The sequence below is a fragment of the Choloepus didactylus genome, chromosome 5 (assembly GCF_015220235.1).
Source record: "Choloepus didactylus isolate mChoDid1 chromosome 5, mChoDid1.pri, whole genome shotgun sequence".
Taxonomy (NCBI): domain Eukaryota; kingdom Metazoa; phylum Chordata; class Mammalia; order Pilosa; family Megalonychidae; genus Choloepus; species Choloepus didactylus.
The window spans coordinates 60,828,430-60,844,544 of NC_051311.1; the positions used below are offsets into that span (position 1 = coordinate 60,828,430).

At 35.8% G+C, this 16,115-nt stretch overlaps 1 pseudogene; it reads right to left on the reverse strand.

Annotated features, from left to right (window-relative positions):
* Positions 1-3,038: 3,038 nt before the first annotated feature.
* On the reverse strand, positions 3,039-11,458 carry LOC119535312 (annotated as a pseudogene).
* Between the last annotated feature and the right edge of the window lie 4,657 nt (positions 11,459-16,115).

Consider the following 16,115-nt stretch of genomic DNA (forward strand, 5'->3'; position numbering starts at 1 on the left):
TGTTGAGTGAAATAAGTCAGACACAAAAAGAGAGATATTGTGTGTTACCACTACTATGAACTCCCTGAACAATGTAAAATTAATGTCTTATAATGTAGAATATTGGGGACCTAGTGATAGACAGAAGCTAGTGGAGGGGGAAATCATTATATAATATGTTCAGATGTGTTAATGAGGGTGAGTTCAAAGGTATGGGAATGGATAGGGATGATGATTGTTTGTTAATGGGATTATAAGTATCAGAGTCATACTGAAGATGAATAGGATTGAAAGGCATTGTTTAAAGGCATATATCCCACAGATGAGCACTACAAATATAGATGGATGTTTGCATGATGTACTTCTAAGGTATGACACTAGTACAGAGTCATGACAGCAGAATGGTATATGGGAAAAATCTACCTATAGCATACTAGGGACCATATTTAATAGGAATACCATATTAGTGCCACACGAATACTAGGGACAAATAATTAAGGGCTGAAAAGAACTATGGGATGTTTTGGGTCATAAGAATGGTTTAAAGTGGAGAGTTATGAGGATTTTAAATTAAATAATAATAATGTGAGATATGGATGGATAATCATGTACATAACATATACTATGTGAACTTAGGAACCCCCTACTTTATTAGTCAAGCCCTCAGTCTTGAGGTTTGCTCTTATGAAACTTGTGGTAATAAAGGGGAACCTAAGCCCACCTATAATTATGCCTAGGAGTCACCTCCAGAGAACCTCTTTTGTTGCTCATATGTGGACTTTCTCTCTCTAAGCCCAACTCTGCAAATACATTCATCACCCTCCCCCCAGTATGGGACAGGTCCCCCCAGGTGAATGAGTATCCCTGGCAACACAGGACATGGATTCCAGGAATGAGCCTGACACTGGCACTGAGGGGTTGAGAATGCCTTTTTGACTAAAAGGGGGGAAAGAAAGGCAACAAAATAAGATTTCAGTGGCTAAGAGAATTCAAACAGAGTTGAGAGGCTATCATGGAGGTTTCTCCTTTGCAAGCTTCAGTTAGATATGCCAAATAACCACAGTATGATAAGCCCAAATCAATAGTAGTCCCAAATACCCTAAAGAATACCCAGATCCCTATCTGAGACTCTTATAAAGTTTCACTCATTAAGTTTATTCTTAAACCCTCCAGAGAACACCTATGCCAGCTAAGTCCCAAAACCCAGAGGTAATAGCCTCTTCAAGAACATCAACTAGATATGCTGCCCTTTTCTCATAAAGTTGACACCCCTTTTCAACATGAGCAAGTTAGGGTGGTCACTGCTTAGACATCCCCGAAGTTTGGAAAAGTGATTAAACTAGAGGAAGGGGTAGCAACAGACCAGATGGAATTTAACAAAGGTTTATGAATACTGAATCTATATATAATTTTCTTTTTCTTAGTTGCTAGGGTACTAGAATAGCTAGAAGGAAAGAATTGAAATGGTGGAACTGGAACTCATAGCTTTCTTTGACATTTGCTCTATAGCTACTTGTTAAATTGTAATTTGAAAGTTATCACCTTTTTGTATACGTTATATTTCACAACAAGGAAATAAATGAAACTGTGGAACTGTAACCCATAACATTCTTTGACATTTGCTCTCTAACTACTTATTAAATTGCACTTGGATAGTTATCACATCTATGTATATATGTTAAATTCCACCATAAAAAATATGATTAAAAAAAAGAGTATGTGGACCTGGGGGGAAAGCTGGTAGCATATAACAGTAAGACCTTAGGCATCAGTGACAAGATAAGGATTCTAGAGGAAAGTGGGAGGATGCTGCTACAATAGAGCAATCCAGCTGCAGACTTTTTTTTTTTTTTTTTTTTTTTTTGGTACTCAATGAGTGACAGCAACACATGCCTTTATTTATAAGGGTAGGGGGCAAACATGAATAAAGTTTTAAGTTTGTGTATTTCACACTAATACCATTTCTCAAAGACTTAAGACATGGAAAAGAATTTAACAAAAACAACAGAATCATCGTCTATGGGTTTTTCTTCATTAGAAGAGAAATTAACTATTCATACTAGAGATCACAAAAGGAAATGAACAAAATCTTGGAATTCTAGAATACGAAGTTAAACTTCATGGTAAGGGATTCTTGAATTTTCAAAGACTGAAAAGAGAAAAACGAAAAAAAAAATTGAGAACCATTTAGGACAGTGTTTCTCAAATTTAGCTCCTTCCACAGACATATACTTGGGGAAGGGAGCTATAAGATTTCTATGAGAATTTTTAAATTTTGCTTTCTATTTTGATGATATTCCAAAATAATACACACCCATTCAGGAATACCTGGACAAGCATCTTATATAAGAATATTGCCACGATTGCAGTATCTGCACTTGTGTCTCTGACCCCTGAGTGAAGACTAACAGTGCTTTACTTTTCCTGCAGAGTTCCTCAACCTGGGCCCTCAGACGTTTCATGGAATTGTTGCATATTTTCCATGAGAACTCTAAGTTGTCAAGGTTGAGAATATTGGCTCAGGGCAATGATTCTCAAAATGGGATAAGGTGGGGTGAAGATGGTGAAGGGAGGTATGTATGTAGTTTGAAAAAGCACATTTAAGAAGCTATTGATTTCATAATGCAAACTCTAGAAAGTCAAGCTCAGGAAAATAATTGGCTGATAGGTAGTACCAAAGACCAAATATATATCCATCCTGGGGGCTTGGAATAAACATGGTTGTTGCTGAGAAACACTGGTTTAGAGGGGAGTGCTGACACGTGGAGAACAGCCAGTAAGAAAAACATGTCCAAAAGAACATCTTTTGGGTCAATGGATGAATCCTAAACCAGAACTTGTCATGGTCTTTTGGAGCCCAAAAGGCCAATCCAGAAGAAACCCAAGATGGTCCATCAATCTTCTCGGCCCCATGGTGTGGGGAAAGTGGGTCTACTTTTTAACAATGATCCAAAAGAGGAAGACAAGCTTTCCCCCATGCCCATACTCCACTCCCCCTGTTGTTGTTGTTGTTGTTGTTGTTGTTATTTTGATAACCGTATTTCAGAATAAACAGTTGCTGTAGCTGAGTAAGAATGGCCCCAGATCCATCCACCAAGAAGTGTTGTCTTCATCGGTGAAGCTGTCCAGTTCCCAAGGGAGACATCATTGGAATCTGATCTGTAATTATTTTGGAGCTTCAATTTGGCATAGCCAGGTCTCCAGTTCCCCACTCTTTTGCATACTTATTAGATCAGAGCATCCACCATACAATCTTTTTCAATAAAGACCCGAGGTACCGTTCTTGCCCCTGTGAGTTCTTGGAAATAATCTTGAATCACATTTGTGTCACTGATGGCTGTGATATCGACAAATTCCAGAAGTCCTTGTTTGAAGGGCATTTGACAGAGGATCTCTTGGGTCTTTCTGCAGTAGGAGCAGGTGGGCTTGATGAACATAACCACCTTCCCAGGATGGATTTTGCTAATCACAAATTCCTGAGCTGTGCTGACAGGCAGCTGTCTTCCAATGAGGAAATCTCAACTGCAGATATTGCTCCCGTTGTAAAAAATCCACCTTTAGACTTTTAACCCCTCAGTAAAAAGTGGAATGACCCCTCAGAAATGGCACACAGTCCTAGTCTTGAAGTACAAAGTGTACACAGGTTAACGAGAAATTCTAACAAGATCTTTCACGTTGTGCAATATGTGTCCTGTACCTATGGGTACAATGAGAAATTTTTCCTTGGCACAAGGCCTGTTTCCAGGCACAGTAAACAGAAGTGTTTACTGAGGGTTGTTTGCCCACTTCCACCGCCGCTGTGGATTCCTTGGGCAGAGTCAGTCTCCACGGTCTGCCCTCAGTGGCCCTCCTCATTCCCTAACATGGCCCCTGGAAACCTCATAAAGATTACAGGTCCCCATTTAAGAACACCGGGCCTCAAATTAACCATTTTGTAAATTTAGCCCCACTAGTTTGGGGTAAAATTCAGCTTTAAGTGGTCTCTGGGTTTCCGCCACCTCTTATTTCAATATCCCCCCTGTGCTTTTCATTGCTTTAGGACTCCTCTGCTCTCTCCTGACAGGAGATAAACATCTGATGAGTCACTAATCCCTTGGGTAATAAATTATCCCTTCCGGAAGTTCTTGCATTTAAAAGAGGTCAAAAGGGAGAGAAGAAATAATAACGATAATGATGTTGATGGCAATATTGATAATGCTGATGATGATGATGACAATGAGAGCTGATGATAGCAATAATGGTTTATTGAATATTTACTGTGTGCCAGGTATTCTCCTAAGGGGTGGATAAAATTTATCTTATTTAATCTCCCTAACAAACCCATGAGGCAGATATTATCATACCCACGTTTTAGGAGAGGAATGAAAAATCACATAGTGAGGAAGTGATAGAGTTTAGATAAAGAATTGTCTCTAACAATTTTCGCTCCTAGGAATTCCATCCTATTATTCAAACGAACGGATTATTAAAATGGAAACTCTGACCTTGTAGATAGAGAGCTAGGGAGACTCATATGACCACAGCAACCCTCAGAAGCAATGAAATTGGCAATACCAGCTTGAAACGTCCAACGATCTACTGCGTCTCTGATGGCCTGGGTTCAAACCCCGACTCTGACACATTCTCCCGAGATTACCTTGGGCAAATCCCATAACCTGTCTGTGCTTGAGATTATTTTAGAATTAAAGGAGATAATGCAAATAAAGTGCTTAAAACAGTGCTTAGGACATAGTATGTATATATGTATATAAAATGGAAGAATCCAGACACTTTATTTTGATTGCTGTAAGTCCCTAAGTATTAGAAATTTATTTCTAGTTTCCTAAATAACAAAAGTGCTCTTTTACCTGATTTAATAATGTAGTCGTTGATTCATTTTCTGTAGTTTTTTTAATTGCAAAAGTGACATAACAATAGAATTTTAAAGGAAGACACTCCAAATCCCATATCCTTAACACAACAATTATTTTTATTTTTGCATATTGCCTTTTAGTTTTGCTAATTCTGAGAAGCTACATGGAGAGGACACTGTACTGAATCAGATTTGGGTTTTTGTCTCACTCTGTCACAAACTAACCGTATGACCTTAGCAAAACTGCCTTAGTTTCCCAAAGTATAAAGTGAAGGAATTAGACCAGATGATCTTTAAATTTCCTTTAGCTCTAACAGTCTATGATTTTAATCCATAACCTACTTTTTTCTTTTTGCTTTAATAAATATTTATAGGAAATTGTATATGTAAGGTATATGAGATCAATGTTTACAAAATTAATTAACTTAATCCTGTTTGGGAAATAAAGTTTCACATAAGATGGGTTACGCAAAGGTAAGGTTATAATTTAAAACCCAAGTTGGTAATTCCCTGAATTGTACATTTATAATTACTACACTTTTCCGTATGTATGTTATACTTCATTAAAAAGTTGTTTTCACAAAAAACAGGAATTTCCAAAGTAGCTACAAAGTTACCAAAAAGTTAGACAATAAAAATTATCATGATATAATCATGATATATATGTTTGCAACTAAAGTGTTAGCAATTCAAAGTATTAATAATAAGTAATACATTAAGTCTGATAAGTCCATTATAATCTTCATCCATATATAGTTATTAATTTATAATGTAAATGATAAAGTGTTACATCATGTAGTTTTTCCAGATGGTATTTTTTATTTTAAAAGTTTCTCCATAAGAAAATCAAACAGAAAAAACAAAGAAAAAAGTCAGAGCGACTGTACCTGATACATCAGATTGGCAGAAATATGTCAGCATAATAGTATAAAATGTCTACTATTAATACAGTGAAACAGCCACTCTTCTGCACTGCTGCTTGGGGTGTAACCTGGAATAAGCTTTTGAGAGGCAATATGACAATACTAATCAGGAGCTTAAATATGTGCCTACCCTCCGGCCTAGTAATTTCACTTATAAAGAGTTTCTACTAAGGAAATAAGAAGTGCACGAATGCTTTGTTGCGGCATTTTATATAACTGTCAAGAATTGGAAATGATCTAAATGTTCAGAACAGAAGAATGGCTGAATAGCTGATGTGAAACATATATTTAAGTATATGTATATATGAATAGATATATATTTATGATGTGTGCATGTCTGTGTGTGTATGTAGACAATTTTCCTGCTTCAGCCAGATGATAATATGGATACCAGGGATGCTCATTGATACTGGCTTAGTCATTGTTTCTAGGACATTTCAGTGAACAGAACTAGGAAATATGTCTCTGTATACACACATATGCCATAAGTTTATATCAATATCATCCCATTCAAGTTCAGGACGACAGAATTTTCCCTAATCTCTTCTATTTTACATCTGTATTTCTATATTCTATTTGTATGACATCTGTATTTCCCCCCACATTAAGAATTCTGATTCTCAAGGACACCAAGTATAATAGGATTAGAATATCCCATAATAAAAATTTGCTTATCCCATATTAACAGAATAGGATTATCAACACCACCACCAAAAACGTGATTACCTAAAACAGTTAAGAACTTTTTTGCAATACTTTTTGTGCCTCTGGTATATCCCAATAGGGATAGGTAGTCAAATCACTGTATCTTAAGGTCACTTGAAATAGTTTTCTATATACCATCAACTGGATACATCATTTTTAGGAATTACATTAAAAATAATTTTGTTTTATTATTGTGTATGTATTTATATGTGATTCCAAAGTTAAATCTAAAACAATATAAATTTGAAGAAGTCTAGTTTTTATCCCTGTCTTTTCTACCTTATTCCCTTCCTCTTATAGGTAACTATTGTTCTTTGATGTTTATCTTTCCACTGTTTTTTTAATATCATCAAATCTATCTACATACATATGCATGTGCATATATGTGTGTATATGTGTGTTTGTGTGTATATATGTGTATGCATATATTTACATATGTATGTGTATGTATATATATGCACGCGTAAGTACACAGATTCATTCTTAGATCAATGGTAACATACTAGACGCACTTACTTTTCTCCCCCTTGCTTTTTTTACTTACAATATACCTTAGAGATAAATCCATATTTCTATATCTAAAGATTCCTCACTCCATTTTATAGCTTCACAGATTTCCACTGTGTGGCTATACCATAGTTTGTTCAACCAATCCTCTATGAATGGACTTTTGGATTCTTTTCAGTCTTCTGCCATTAAAAATAGTTTCTGTCCTATGGTTTTGTGTTATATTACTATATTTTCAAGTCTTAAATATAAATAGATTTTATTATGTGGAAATATACAAGGAATATTGCATCATACTAAAAGCAGGGAAGCAAAGACTACCAGAACTCAGAAGCCAAATTGAAGATACTACCACAGACCAAATAGGGACAATTTGAGCATTAATAAGAAAAATAAATGAAAGATATTGAAACACATCAAATATGTTTCAATTAATAAGTTTGACACATAATAAAAAAGTAAACAGCACCCCCCCCAAAAAAAAGGCAAAATAAAAAACAAAAAAAAAAGCACCTAATTGGTCAACATTGGCATTTGCCAGAAAATCAACTTGAGGAATAATACCGTTAAAATAACACCATTTTGCAATCCATAATGATCTAGTGGATCTAGGTAACGTCACAAAAGTAGAGATTATTATACATTATGCACTTCATTATGGAAAAACACACACTACCCATGAAGCAGTATTGCCAAAAAATCAAATGTAAATCTTATAAAGCCTGTAGATAGTTACAGGAAATACAGAGGACAAAGGAACACTATTCCAGGGGGATGCAATGTTAAAAATCCAGGCTCTAAGAAGTGCTATGTGATAAACAACTTGATTTCTTCAACAAATAAATTGCAAGGAAAAAAAAAAGATAGAGGATAACCTGTAGATTAAAAGAGATTTAAGAGAAATACCAACCAATATCAACCAGTCTTAGTGTGTGAACCTTATTTGGATCCTGATTCAAACAAGAAAACTATTAAAATTAAATTTTCTTTTGAGGTAATTGAAAATGTGAACATTAACTAAATATTTAGTGTTATGAAGGAATTATTGTGAATTAGTTAAGGTGTGTTAATGGTTATGTTAAAAAGCCCTTTCCTTTGGAAGATCCATATTGAAATATTTATGGATGAAATGATACAATGTCTGGAATTTGCTTCAAAATTAAATGGCAGGAGGAAAAGGGAGTGTTGATGGGTTTGCCATGGGTTGATGAGCACATCGGGATTCATTATGTTCTCTGCATACTTTTGTTAAGCTTAAAATTTTCTACAATAAAACATTTATTTACATGTATATATAACAGATACTTTGGGGTGTGTGTGTGTGTGTGTGTGTGTGTGTGTGTGTGTAAACACCCATTATAGGGATATACAACAAAATGTTAATGGTGATTATCTCTGGGTGATAGAATTATGGGTGATTTGGTGATTTTTATTTTCTTCTTTTTACTCTATTGTACATTCCATGTTTTTATACTTCACATGTATTCTTTATAATCACAGAGTTATTTTAAAAATATTAAGATATTTAAATTGTTTAACAATACCATTTTCATGATTCAAGAATAATTTGTTTCTGACACAGTGAATAAAATAACTCTGTACATTTTTTACATATTTCAGCAAAGCCATTTAATATTTAATTATATTTAGTTTTGAGAAGGTACATATCATGAAAATAGACCTCTAAAGTGAAGTTTGAGTTTTGGAGATTCTGTCATTTGGTGTAGTAGGATAATCTTGAATTTATAGGTTAGGAGTAAACAGTTAATTTTTTTCTTCATCTTACATAACACAAAAACAACTGAACCAGTTTGGCACAAACTTTCTCCTCCAAAGTCACCTTTGTACTGAAATCAAGCACCTCAGGTTTCAGTCTAATAACTTGCAGATGAGAAAAGAGTTCTTAAAATTTTCTTGTGATTTTACTATAGCTTCAGTTACCGAAACTTGGGTGAGTCCTTTTTTCAAAGTTAAATGGGTCAGAGGGAATATTTCTGCCTTCTATTTTCTGATAAGGTAAGAGAGCAAGCAATTATCAAATTGTTAAATCACTCATTTTGTATCACTGAAATAAATGTAAGGCCATGACATTAGATGCCACACACACAAAAAAAGATAGTTAACTGATATTTTTACTATAGTAAAAATGAAATAATTAATATGAAGTACCGCATGGTTTTCGTTCAATTATGAGAAAATTAGTCCTTTAAGGTCAATGAAATTTTTAAAAATCCATTTTAAAAAACTGTATGTTTTGTAATTACATACAGACATATAATAATTTTATCATTATCTGAATGTTCTGTAATAAGATCACTGTTCCTTCTTCGTTTATTCTTAAAGAAAGACATTTCATTGGACTCTCATTTTCATTCTTCCTCTTGTTACACTCAATTTTACTCCTAGAGAAACTGTTATGAAATATATTACAAATTATCATCAAAGTTCCTTTTTGTTTTGAATAAAGACTTTAAAGCAAAATCATTGGTAGGTGCAGTTATTCATTTGGAAGTGAAACTTTCAGACTTAAATGAGTCCATCTGTCTATTTGAGATTCCATGGATTATTACACGCTTTGGATAAATTCAATCTATACTTGCAACTATGTGCCAGGTTTTTTGCTAAGTATTTTCATATATAATTCAGTTAGTACAATAATCCTGTGAAATAGCTATTATCAGAAAGAGATAAACTGCTTGCTCAAGGTCACACAGTAATCTAGTTCATTCCAAATCTTCTACTGCCACATTTGAATTAGGGACAATGGTGATTGAGAGCATTTGTAATTGTCCTTGTTGCCTTGTACTAGAAAGTATGTCAAGTAAGTTCAAAGGCCGTTACTAATCTATCTGGTTGCAAAAACAGGGTGTTCTGCCTCCCCCATTCCCTGGAAGATGAGCGGGAGACACAATGTGACTTAATATCAGTAAAGACAGAGCTAGCTGGGTTGGAGAAGAGAGAGGATGATCTGTTCTCAGCCCAAAGCAGTGCTAGCCTTCTGCCTTGATCTTTAAGAACTTAAGAAGGTTCAAACATCTCTATTTTGATTTGGTGACCAACAAATTAAAGGTCAACCTGAGAAAGTTGATTCTTAACGTATTTCCTACCAAGGGTCACTTGTTCTATCATAACAGACTCAAAGTTAAGAATTAAAAATCTCATCTTTAGTAAATTATGTGTTTGAAATACTGAGAGCTCTAGTTAGACAGACACCCCAAATTCCAGTGGAGCTCACTATATTCATTTACTCCTAACTTTATGAAAAACTGTTTGTTTGGGATATGGTTTTTTAAAGCAATTTACCTTAAGGCTTAGTTAAGGAATGCAATATTTGAGAAAAGAGTTTTCCTAATTTGTTGACTCAGTGATGAAAATGAAAAATATGATCATAAGAATTTGGCTGCTTGATAATGCAAAAGTAATTGCTCTAAGAAACTTGAAATTTTACACATTAGATGCTAAACCCAATTATAAATTTCAAACATAATTTCCACAGTATCCCCTTCTTGTACCTGATAATACTAGAGAATCATTCTGATGAGTAGCAACTGAGGAAAATGCCAAAAAATTCCTATAAGATTGAAATAGGGTTACTACTAGAAATATTTTATTTGTGGAGACACAAAGTTGGGTTACTTGACACCTTGTAAGTGGACTAGAACTAAAGAATATTAAAAATAAATAAGAACAGCGAAAATAAAGCATGACTAACTCTCCTGACACCATCAAAACAAATGTTTCCAAGGATATGAAGCCAACAAAATAGAAATCCATGAACACAAAGGCCAAGATAATCAGTTGAATCCACTTAAGTCTCCATAAAGGACAAAACAAAACACTCAAAGCAAAACCAAAAACCCTACCTGCTTTGAAGGAAAACATGCCAAAGAACATTGACCGTATCTGCCTGCTGCCTACCATAGAAATCCCAGCCAGCAGCTGATTTTTAAATTATGAAATCTCCAAAAACTACAGGAGATGGGTGTCTTAAGAATGCAGTAGATTCAATCAGATAGGTCATGTCCACATTAGCCAAAGTAGTGATTATTGAGGGAGGGGTAATCTACTTTATTCATTTTAATAACCAATTCTGTCTCAGTTAGATTTGCCACAGGGCAAACCCAACTGAATTATTAAGACACAATAGCATTGGATTGAACTACTTTGCCGTCCAAGATTTTTTTATTAAAGAGAGACAGCTTGGACAGTTTAAGCAATTATACGCTTCATTTCTCCTTTTAGGTATCTCATTCTCACTTATATATAAAGTATTGGATTTGACCTGTTTTATCATTAATGTTTTACATCTTGTCCTTTTCCTTCTTTTAGAGAATTTTAAACTAGATTTTTAAAAACTGCAGAGTAAGTGTTGGTCACCATTTCCCATGAGTAACAAACCATAGCCCTTAGAGCCCAGACTGATGACCTGCAGAATAACAGGCCCTGGAAACCCTGCTTACCTGGCACATAGAAAATCTAAAGCTTGCATCATGATGCTTGTCAGCAGTTTTGTTAATGCACATCCCAGATTTCACCATAGCTCTCCAACAACGTTCCCATGGGCATACAACCTACACAACCTCTCCTTGTGTCCACACACAAATGAAATGTGTTTTCATTTGTATGCAATATCTGCTTAACAGCAAGTGCACTTGGAAGAAAACTGAGCTTGGAGTTAGAGTCCAAGAGTTAGTTCCCCCTCTTCACGGAACCAGCTAAAGGCATCTTAGTGCAGCGAGCGTGCATATGTCTGCAAAAGCCAGACTGCCTAAGTTCAAATCATGTTTTTTCCATTTTCTAGAGAAGTTATTTAAATCTTGTGCCTCAGATTTCTCAATTGTAGAATGGTGATGATATCAGCAACTACCTCACAGTGTTGTTTTGAGGATTAATGTCTTAATATAGGTAAAAGGCTTAGAACAGAGCCTCAGGTATCCTAAGCACTCAATCAGGGTGGCTATTATTATTACTAGTAGCATACATGACCTTGGGAACTCGCCTAACCTCTATGAGACTCTATTTCATCTTCTGTAAAAGAGGGGATCACAACTTCACATGGTCTTTATGAAGACTGGAAAACTCCAGTGAGATAATACAGATGGAAGTGATTTTAAAAACATAATGAAGTATTAGTTAGCTCCTTCAACCAAGTAGAAATAGTTCCTTTCTACGCTGTGCTTCAATAATTCTTCAATAAAAAAGAGCACATGTATCTGCTATAGCACTTGTCACACAGTATCATAAGAATTTGCTTAACTGTCCATCTCCCCCATTAACAGTGCATCCGTTGATTTATCTCGGCATCCTCAGCACATTATACATACTTGGCACAGGATGAGTACTCAATAAATATTTGTTTAAATGAATATTGTCCAAATAATTGATTAGGAATTCTCAAGGCCATGCCAGGAATGATGGAGAATCACTTTTAGCCAAGTGTTCTCCATAGACCACCCAGAATAGTGCTTGTTTTTCTTCAAATGCAATATATTGAGGTTCTGTCATTCCAGACACAGCCAGTCTTGTGTGTTTGCATCACTCATTCTTTTCATTTAATAAGTATTCATTGAGCACCTACTGTGTGCCAGGTCCTACACTGGGCTCCAAAATTGTCAAATGCCCAGGTTAATTTACTCTGGTTTAATAGATATTGAAGAACCTATTTAATATAGAATCATCTACCCTTGAGACGATGAGCTCCTCTGTTTGATTGCTTCCTAAATAAGACAGGATCTCAGGGTGGGAAAGAATGGTTTTCTAGAAGTAGGAGTCCTTATAGAATAATAATTAAGTTCTGGGAGCTGACTGCCTGGATTCAAATCCTGGCTCTGCTTTGTACAATGTGTAAGACCTTGGGCAAGTTAGTTAACCTCTATAAGTATCACTTTCCTCCTCTGTAAAATGGAGCTAGTAGGATTCACGTGAGGATTAAAAATGACAAACCATTTTAGTCACTTAGTATGGTGCCTGCCATAGAGCAAGCCCTCAGTATGTGTTAGCTATTATGATTAATTCTACTTCTCTCATTCCCTCACCACAGTGTTTGAATGTCCATCACAAATCTATCCAGCAAATGGGGCATGGTTGTCCAGCTTCTGCTTGAAATCTACCAGGGTCAGAGAACTTACTACCTCTAGTGGTTGTCCATCTGATTGCTGGGTAAATCTAATTGTTGATCAGTTCTAGTGAGTTGAAATGTGCTTACTTACATCTTCCATTCACTGGTCCTAAATCTGTCATCTAGGGTGACATAAAAGTCTAATCTAACCCTTTAGAATAGCCTTTCAAACTTTAGAAGGCAGCTATATATGCTAGTTATTACTCTCCTCCTCACACACCCATATACGACCTTAACTATTTCTGATATAACACTGTTCATCACATCCCTTATTTATCCCTTTTACTCTTCTGGAATAATCTCCCATTTATCAAAGTCTCTCTTAAAAGCTGAAGACAAGAATTCATAAAGCAGAACAAATGTGGTCTGATCACCAGAGAAACTAGAGAAGTAAGTCTCCTCTTGAACACTATATTTATATTAATATAGCAAAAAAATTGATTTTTTGGAAGCTACATCACACTGTGTTGACTCATCATCTATTCACAATCAACAGGAGACTATATCTTCCTGACTTGTACAGTTGTTAAGCTACCTCACCCCCAATTTTACTTGTACAATTGAATGTTGGGATCTTTGACTATTTTATATTTGTCACCATGAAACTTTATATTGTTACATGTGATTCATAATTACATACTGTCAGGATTGTGGGTGCTGGTGGCCCTGACTGTTATCATTCAGTGTATTTGTTATCCTTTCTAGTTATGTGTCATCTGTAAATTTTTTAAGCATGTTATCATATTTAACAAGATGATGCCATCATCCTAGTCACCAATAAAAATATTAAGGGGCTCAGGTCTGCAAACCAGATTTGGAATAGATCACTAGAGAACTGTGTGTGCATCAACCTCTAAAAACAATTTTATAAAGATCATTCATTCAACTGAAAAATATTTATTGAATGCCTGCCAATTACTGTTCTAAGTGCTGAGCAAAGAATGGTGAACAAAACAAAATACCTGCCTTCATATTCTTGTGGGGAAGATAGACAATAATAAATAAGAAAATAACTAACTAAACAAAAATAAATGTTACAAAAAAAATAAGGCTGGTAAAGGACTAGAGAGGGGTGACAGTGAGGATGGAGTGGGGAGTTGTCTATAGGTGGTAGAGCTAAAGCAGAGTTATTTTTGAAGATTTAATGAACTGCTCATGTCCTGTATTCTTATTGTTCATATGTGCCCAAGGGGTGTCCCAGGGTGGGCAGCAAGACTTTCTGAGTTCTCAAAACCCCCTTTTCTTTACATGGAGTCACACTGAAAAGAACAAAACTCTGTGGATAGAATGATGATGAAGGATTTAAACAGCCACGAAACAAAGAATTTGAAAAGAAGTAATTCCTCAGGAGACTCTGCAACATTTCCTTGTATGTGTAGGATACTGAAACCTTGTGAGAATAGCCAGCCTCCTGATGAAGACCCAAAAGAGGAGAATAAAAAAAAATATTGCTCTATTAGATATATTACATGGTTAAAAACTAAATAATCAAGGGGGAAAAAATTGAAAAGCTAACACTTACCTTATTCCAATCCCCTTATTCTCAAGTATGGAGTGGGTTGTGAATCCAATAGTTTATGGAGAGTGAGGAGGATAGCATGCATGGGTGACCACCAAAACACAGCTGATATTGAACTCTGGAAAAGAAGCCCATAAGGGACAGATTTGAAATTTAATTCTGTTAACTACTCTCTGATCATGATTCTAATGTCAATAGGTTCTTCTAAATATTTTTTGGAATCTTCAGATCTCTTTGGTGTTAGAAGGGCTTGACACAGTTTTGTTTAGTAAAATCCTAATTGCATCCTTTCATTTGATATTTATTTTATACTATCACAGTGATAATTTTAACATGTTCATTCATTCATTGAGCATCTATTCTGTGCCAAATATTTTGTTGTTCTAGGAATACAATGGTAAATAGGATAAACATGGTCTGTGCTTCCAGGGACCTTCCAGCAGAGCCATAGAAAAGTGTAAGATGGAGGCAGGAGCCCTGACTCTGACAAAGCAGAGGGAAGGGCTGAGTGCTTTAGGAGGGTAGCCTAACACAGACTTTGGGAGAATTGGAAGTTAGTGACTTCTACATGGAGAATTAGAGGGTGTAAATTAGTTAGCCAAATAAAAAAGGTGGAGAAAGTCTGTTTCAGGTGGAGGGCACAGACACAAGTTTTGAAGGTAACAGCAAGTTCTTTGCATTCTGAACACTGGAAGTAGTTCACTATAGCAGAAGCAGAGTGTCAACCAAAGTTGTTCGAGGTGAGACTGGAAAGGTAAGCAGGGACAAAATTATGCAGAAAGTTATAAGCCACATTACAGAGGAGGCAGAATCTACTGAAATTTGTGATTGGTTAAATATTGGGGTTTTGAAGAGGGAGAAGTCAAGAATGCTGCTCAGAGTTTTGATGTGGTCTACTGGGTAGATCATGATGTTGTTCACTAAGCTAAAATATGAATGCAAACTAAAGGAGATTTGGGGGAGAAGTGCAGCTTTGGTTATGTTTGGTTTGTGATGCCATGTCTGGTTTCTTCTAGAGGTCTGAGGACACAGTTGTAGGAATCATCAGTACATGGCAGACAACAGTTGTGAGTGAGATACTCTGGGAAAGTGCACAGAGTAATAGAAAAGGGCCCAGAAGAGAACTCAGAGGAACACCAATGCTTAAAGGATGGGCAGAAAGTATTCCTGAAAAAAAGAGAGTAGGAAGGTACGGCCAGAAAGATAGAGGAAACCAAGAAGGGTGTGGTATCACAGAGGACAAGGCAAAAGCAAGTTGCAAAAGGTACATTATGGTCAACAAATGCAAATGCTGTCAAGAGATCAAGTAAGAAAAAGACCGAGAGCACCTACAGGAAACAGTTGGTCAGTTTGGCAAGGACAGTGTTAGTGGAGGCAGAAGATGGGTCACATAAGTTGAGGACTAAATGGACCAATGAATGTAGACAACAGTTTCAAGTTTGCCTTACAAATGGAAGACATAGCAGTAAAATTTCTTCCCAAGTGTAGGGAATTTGGGCCACCATGACAGCC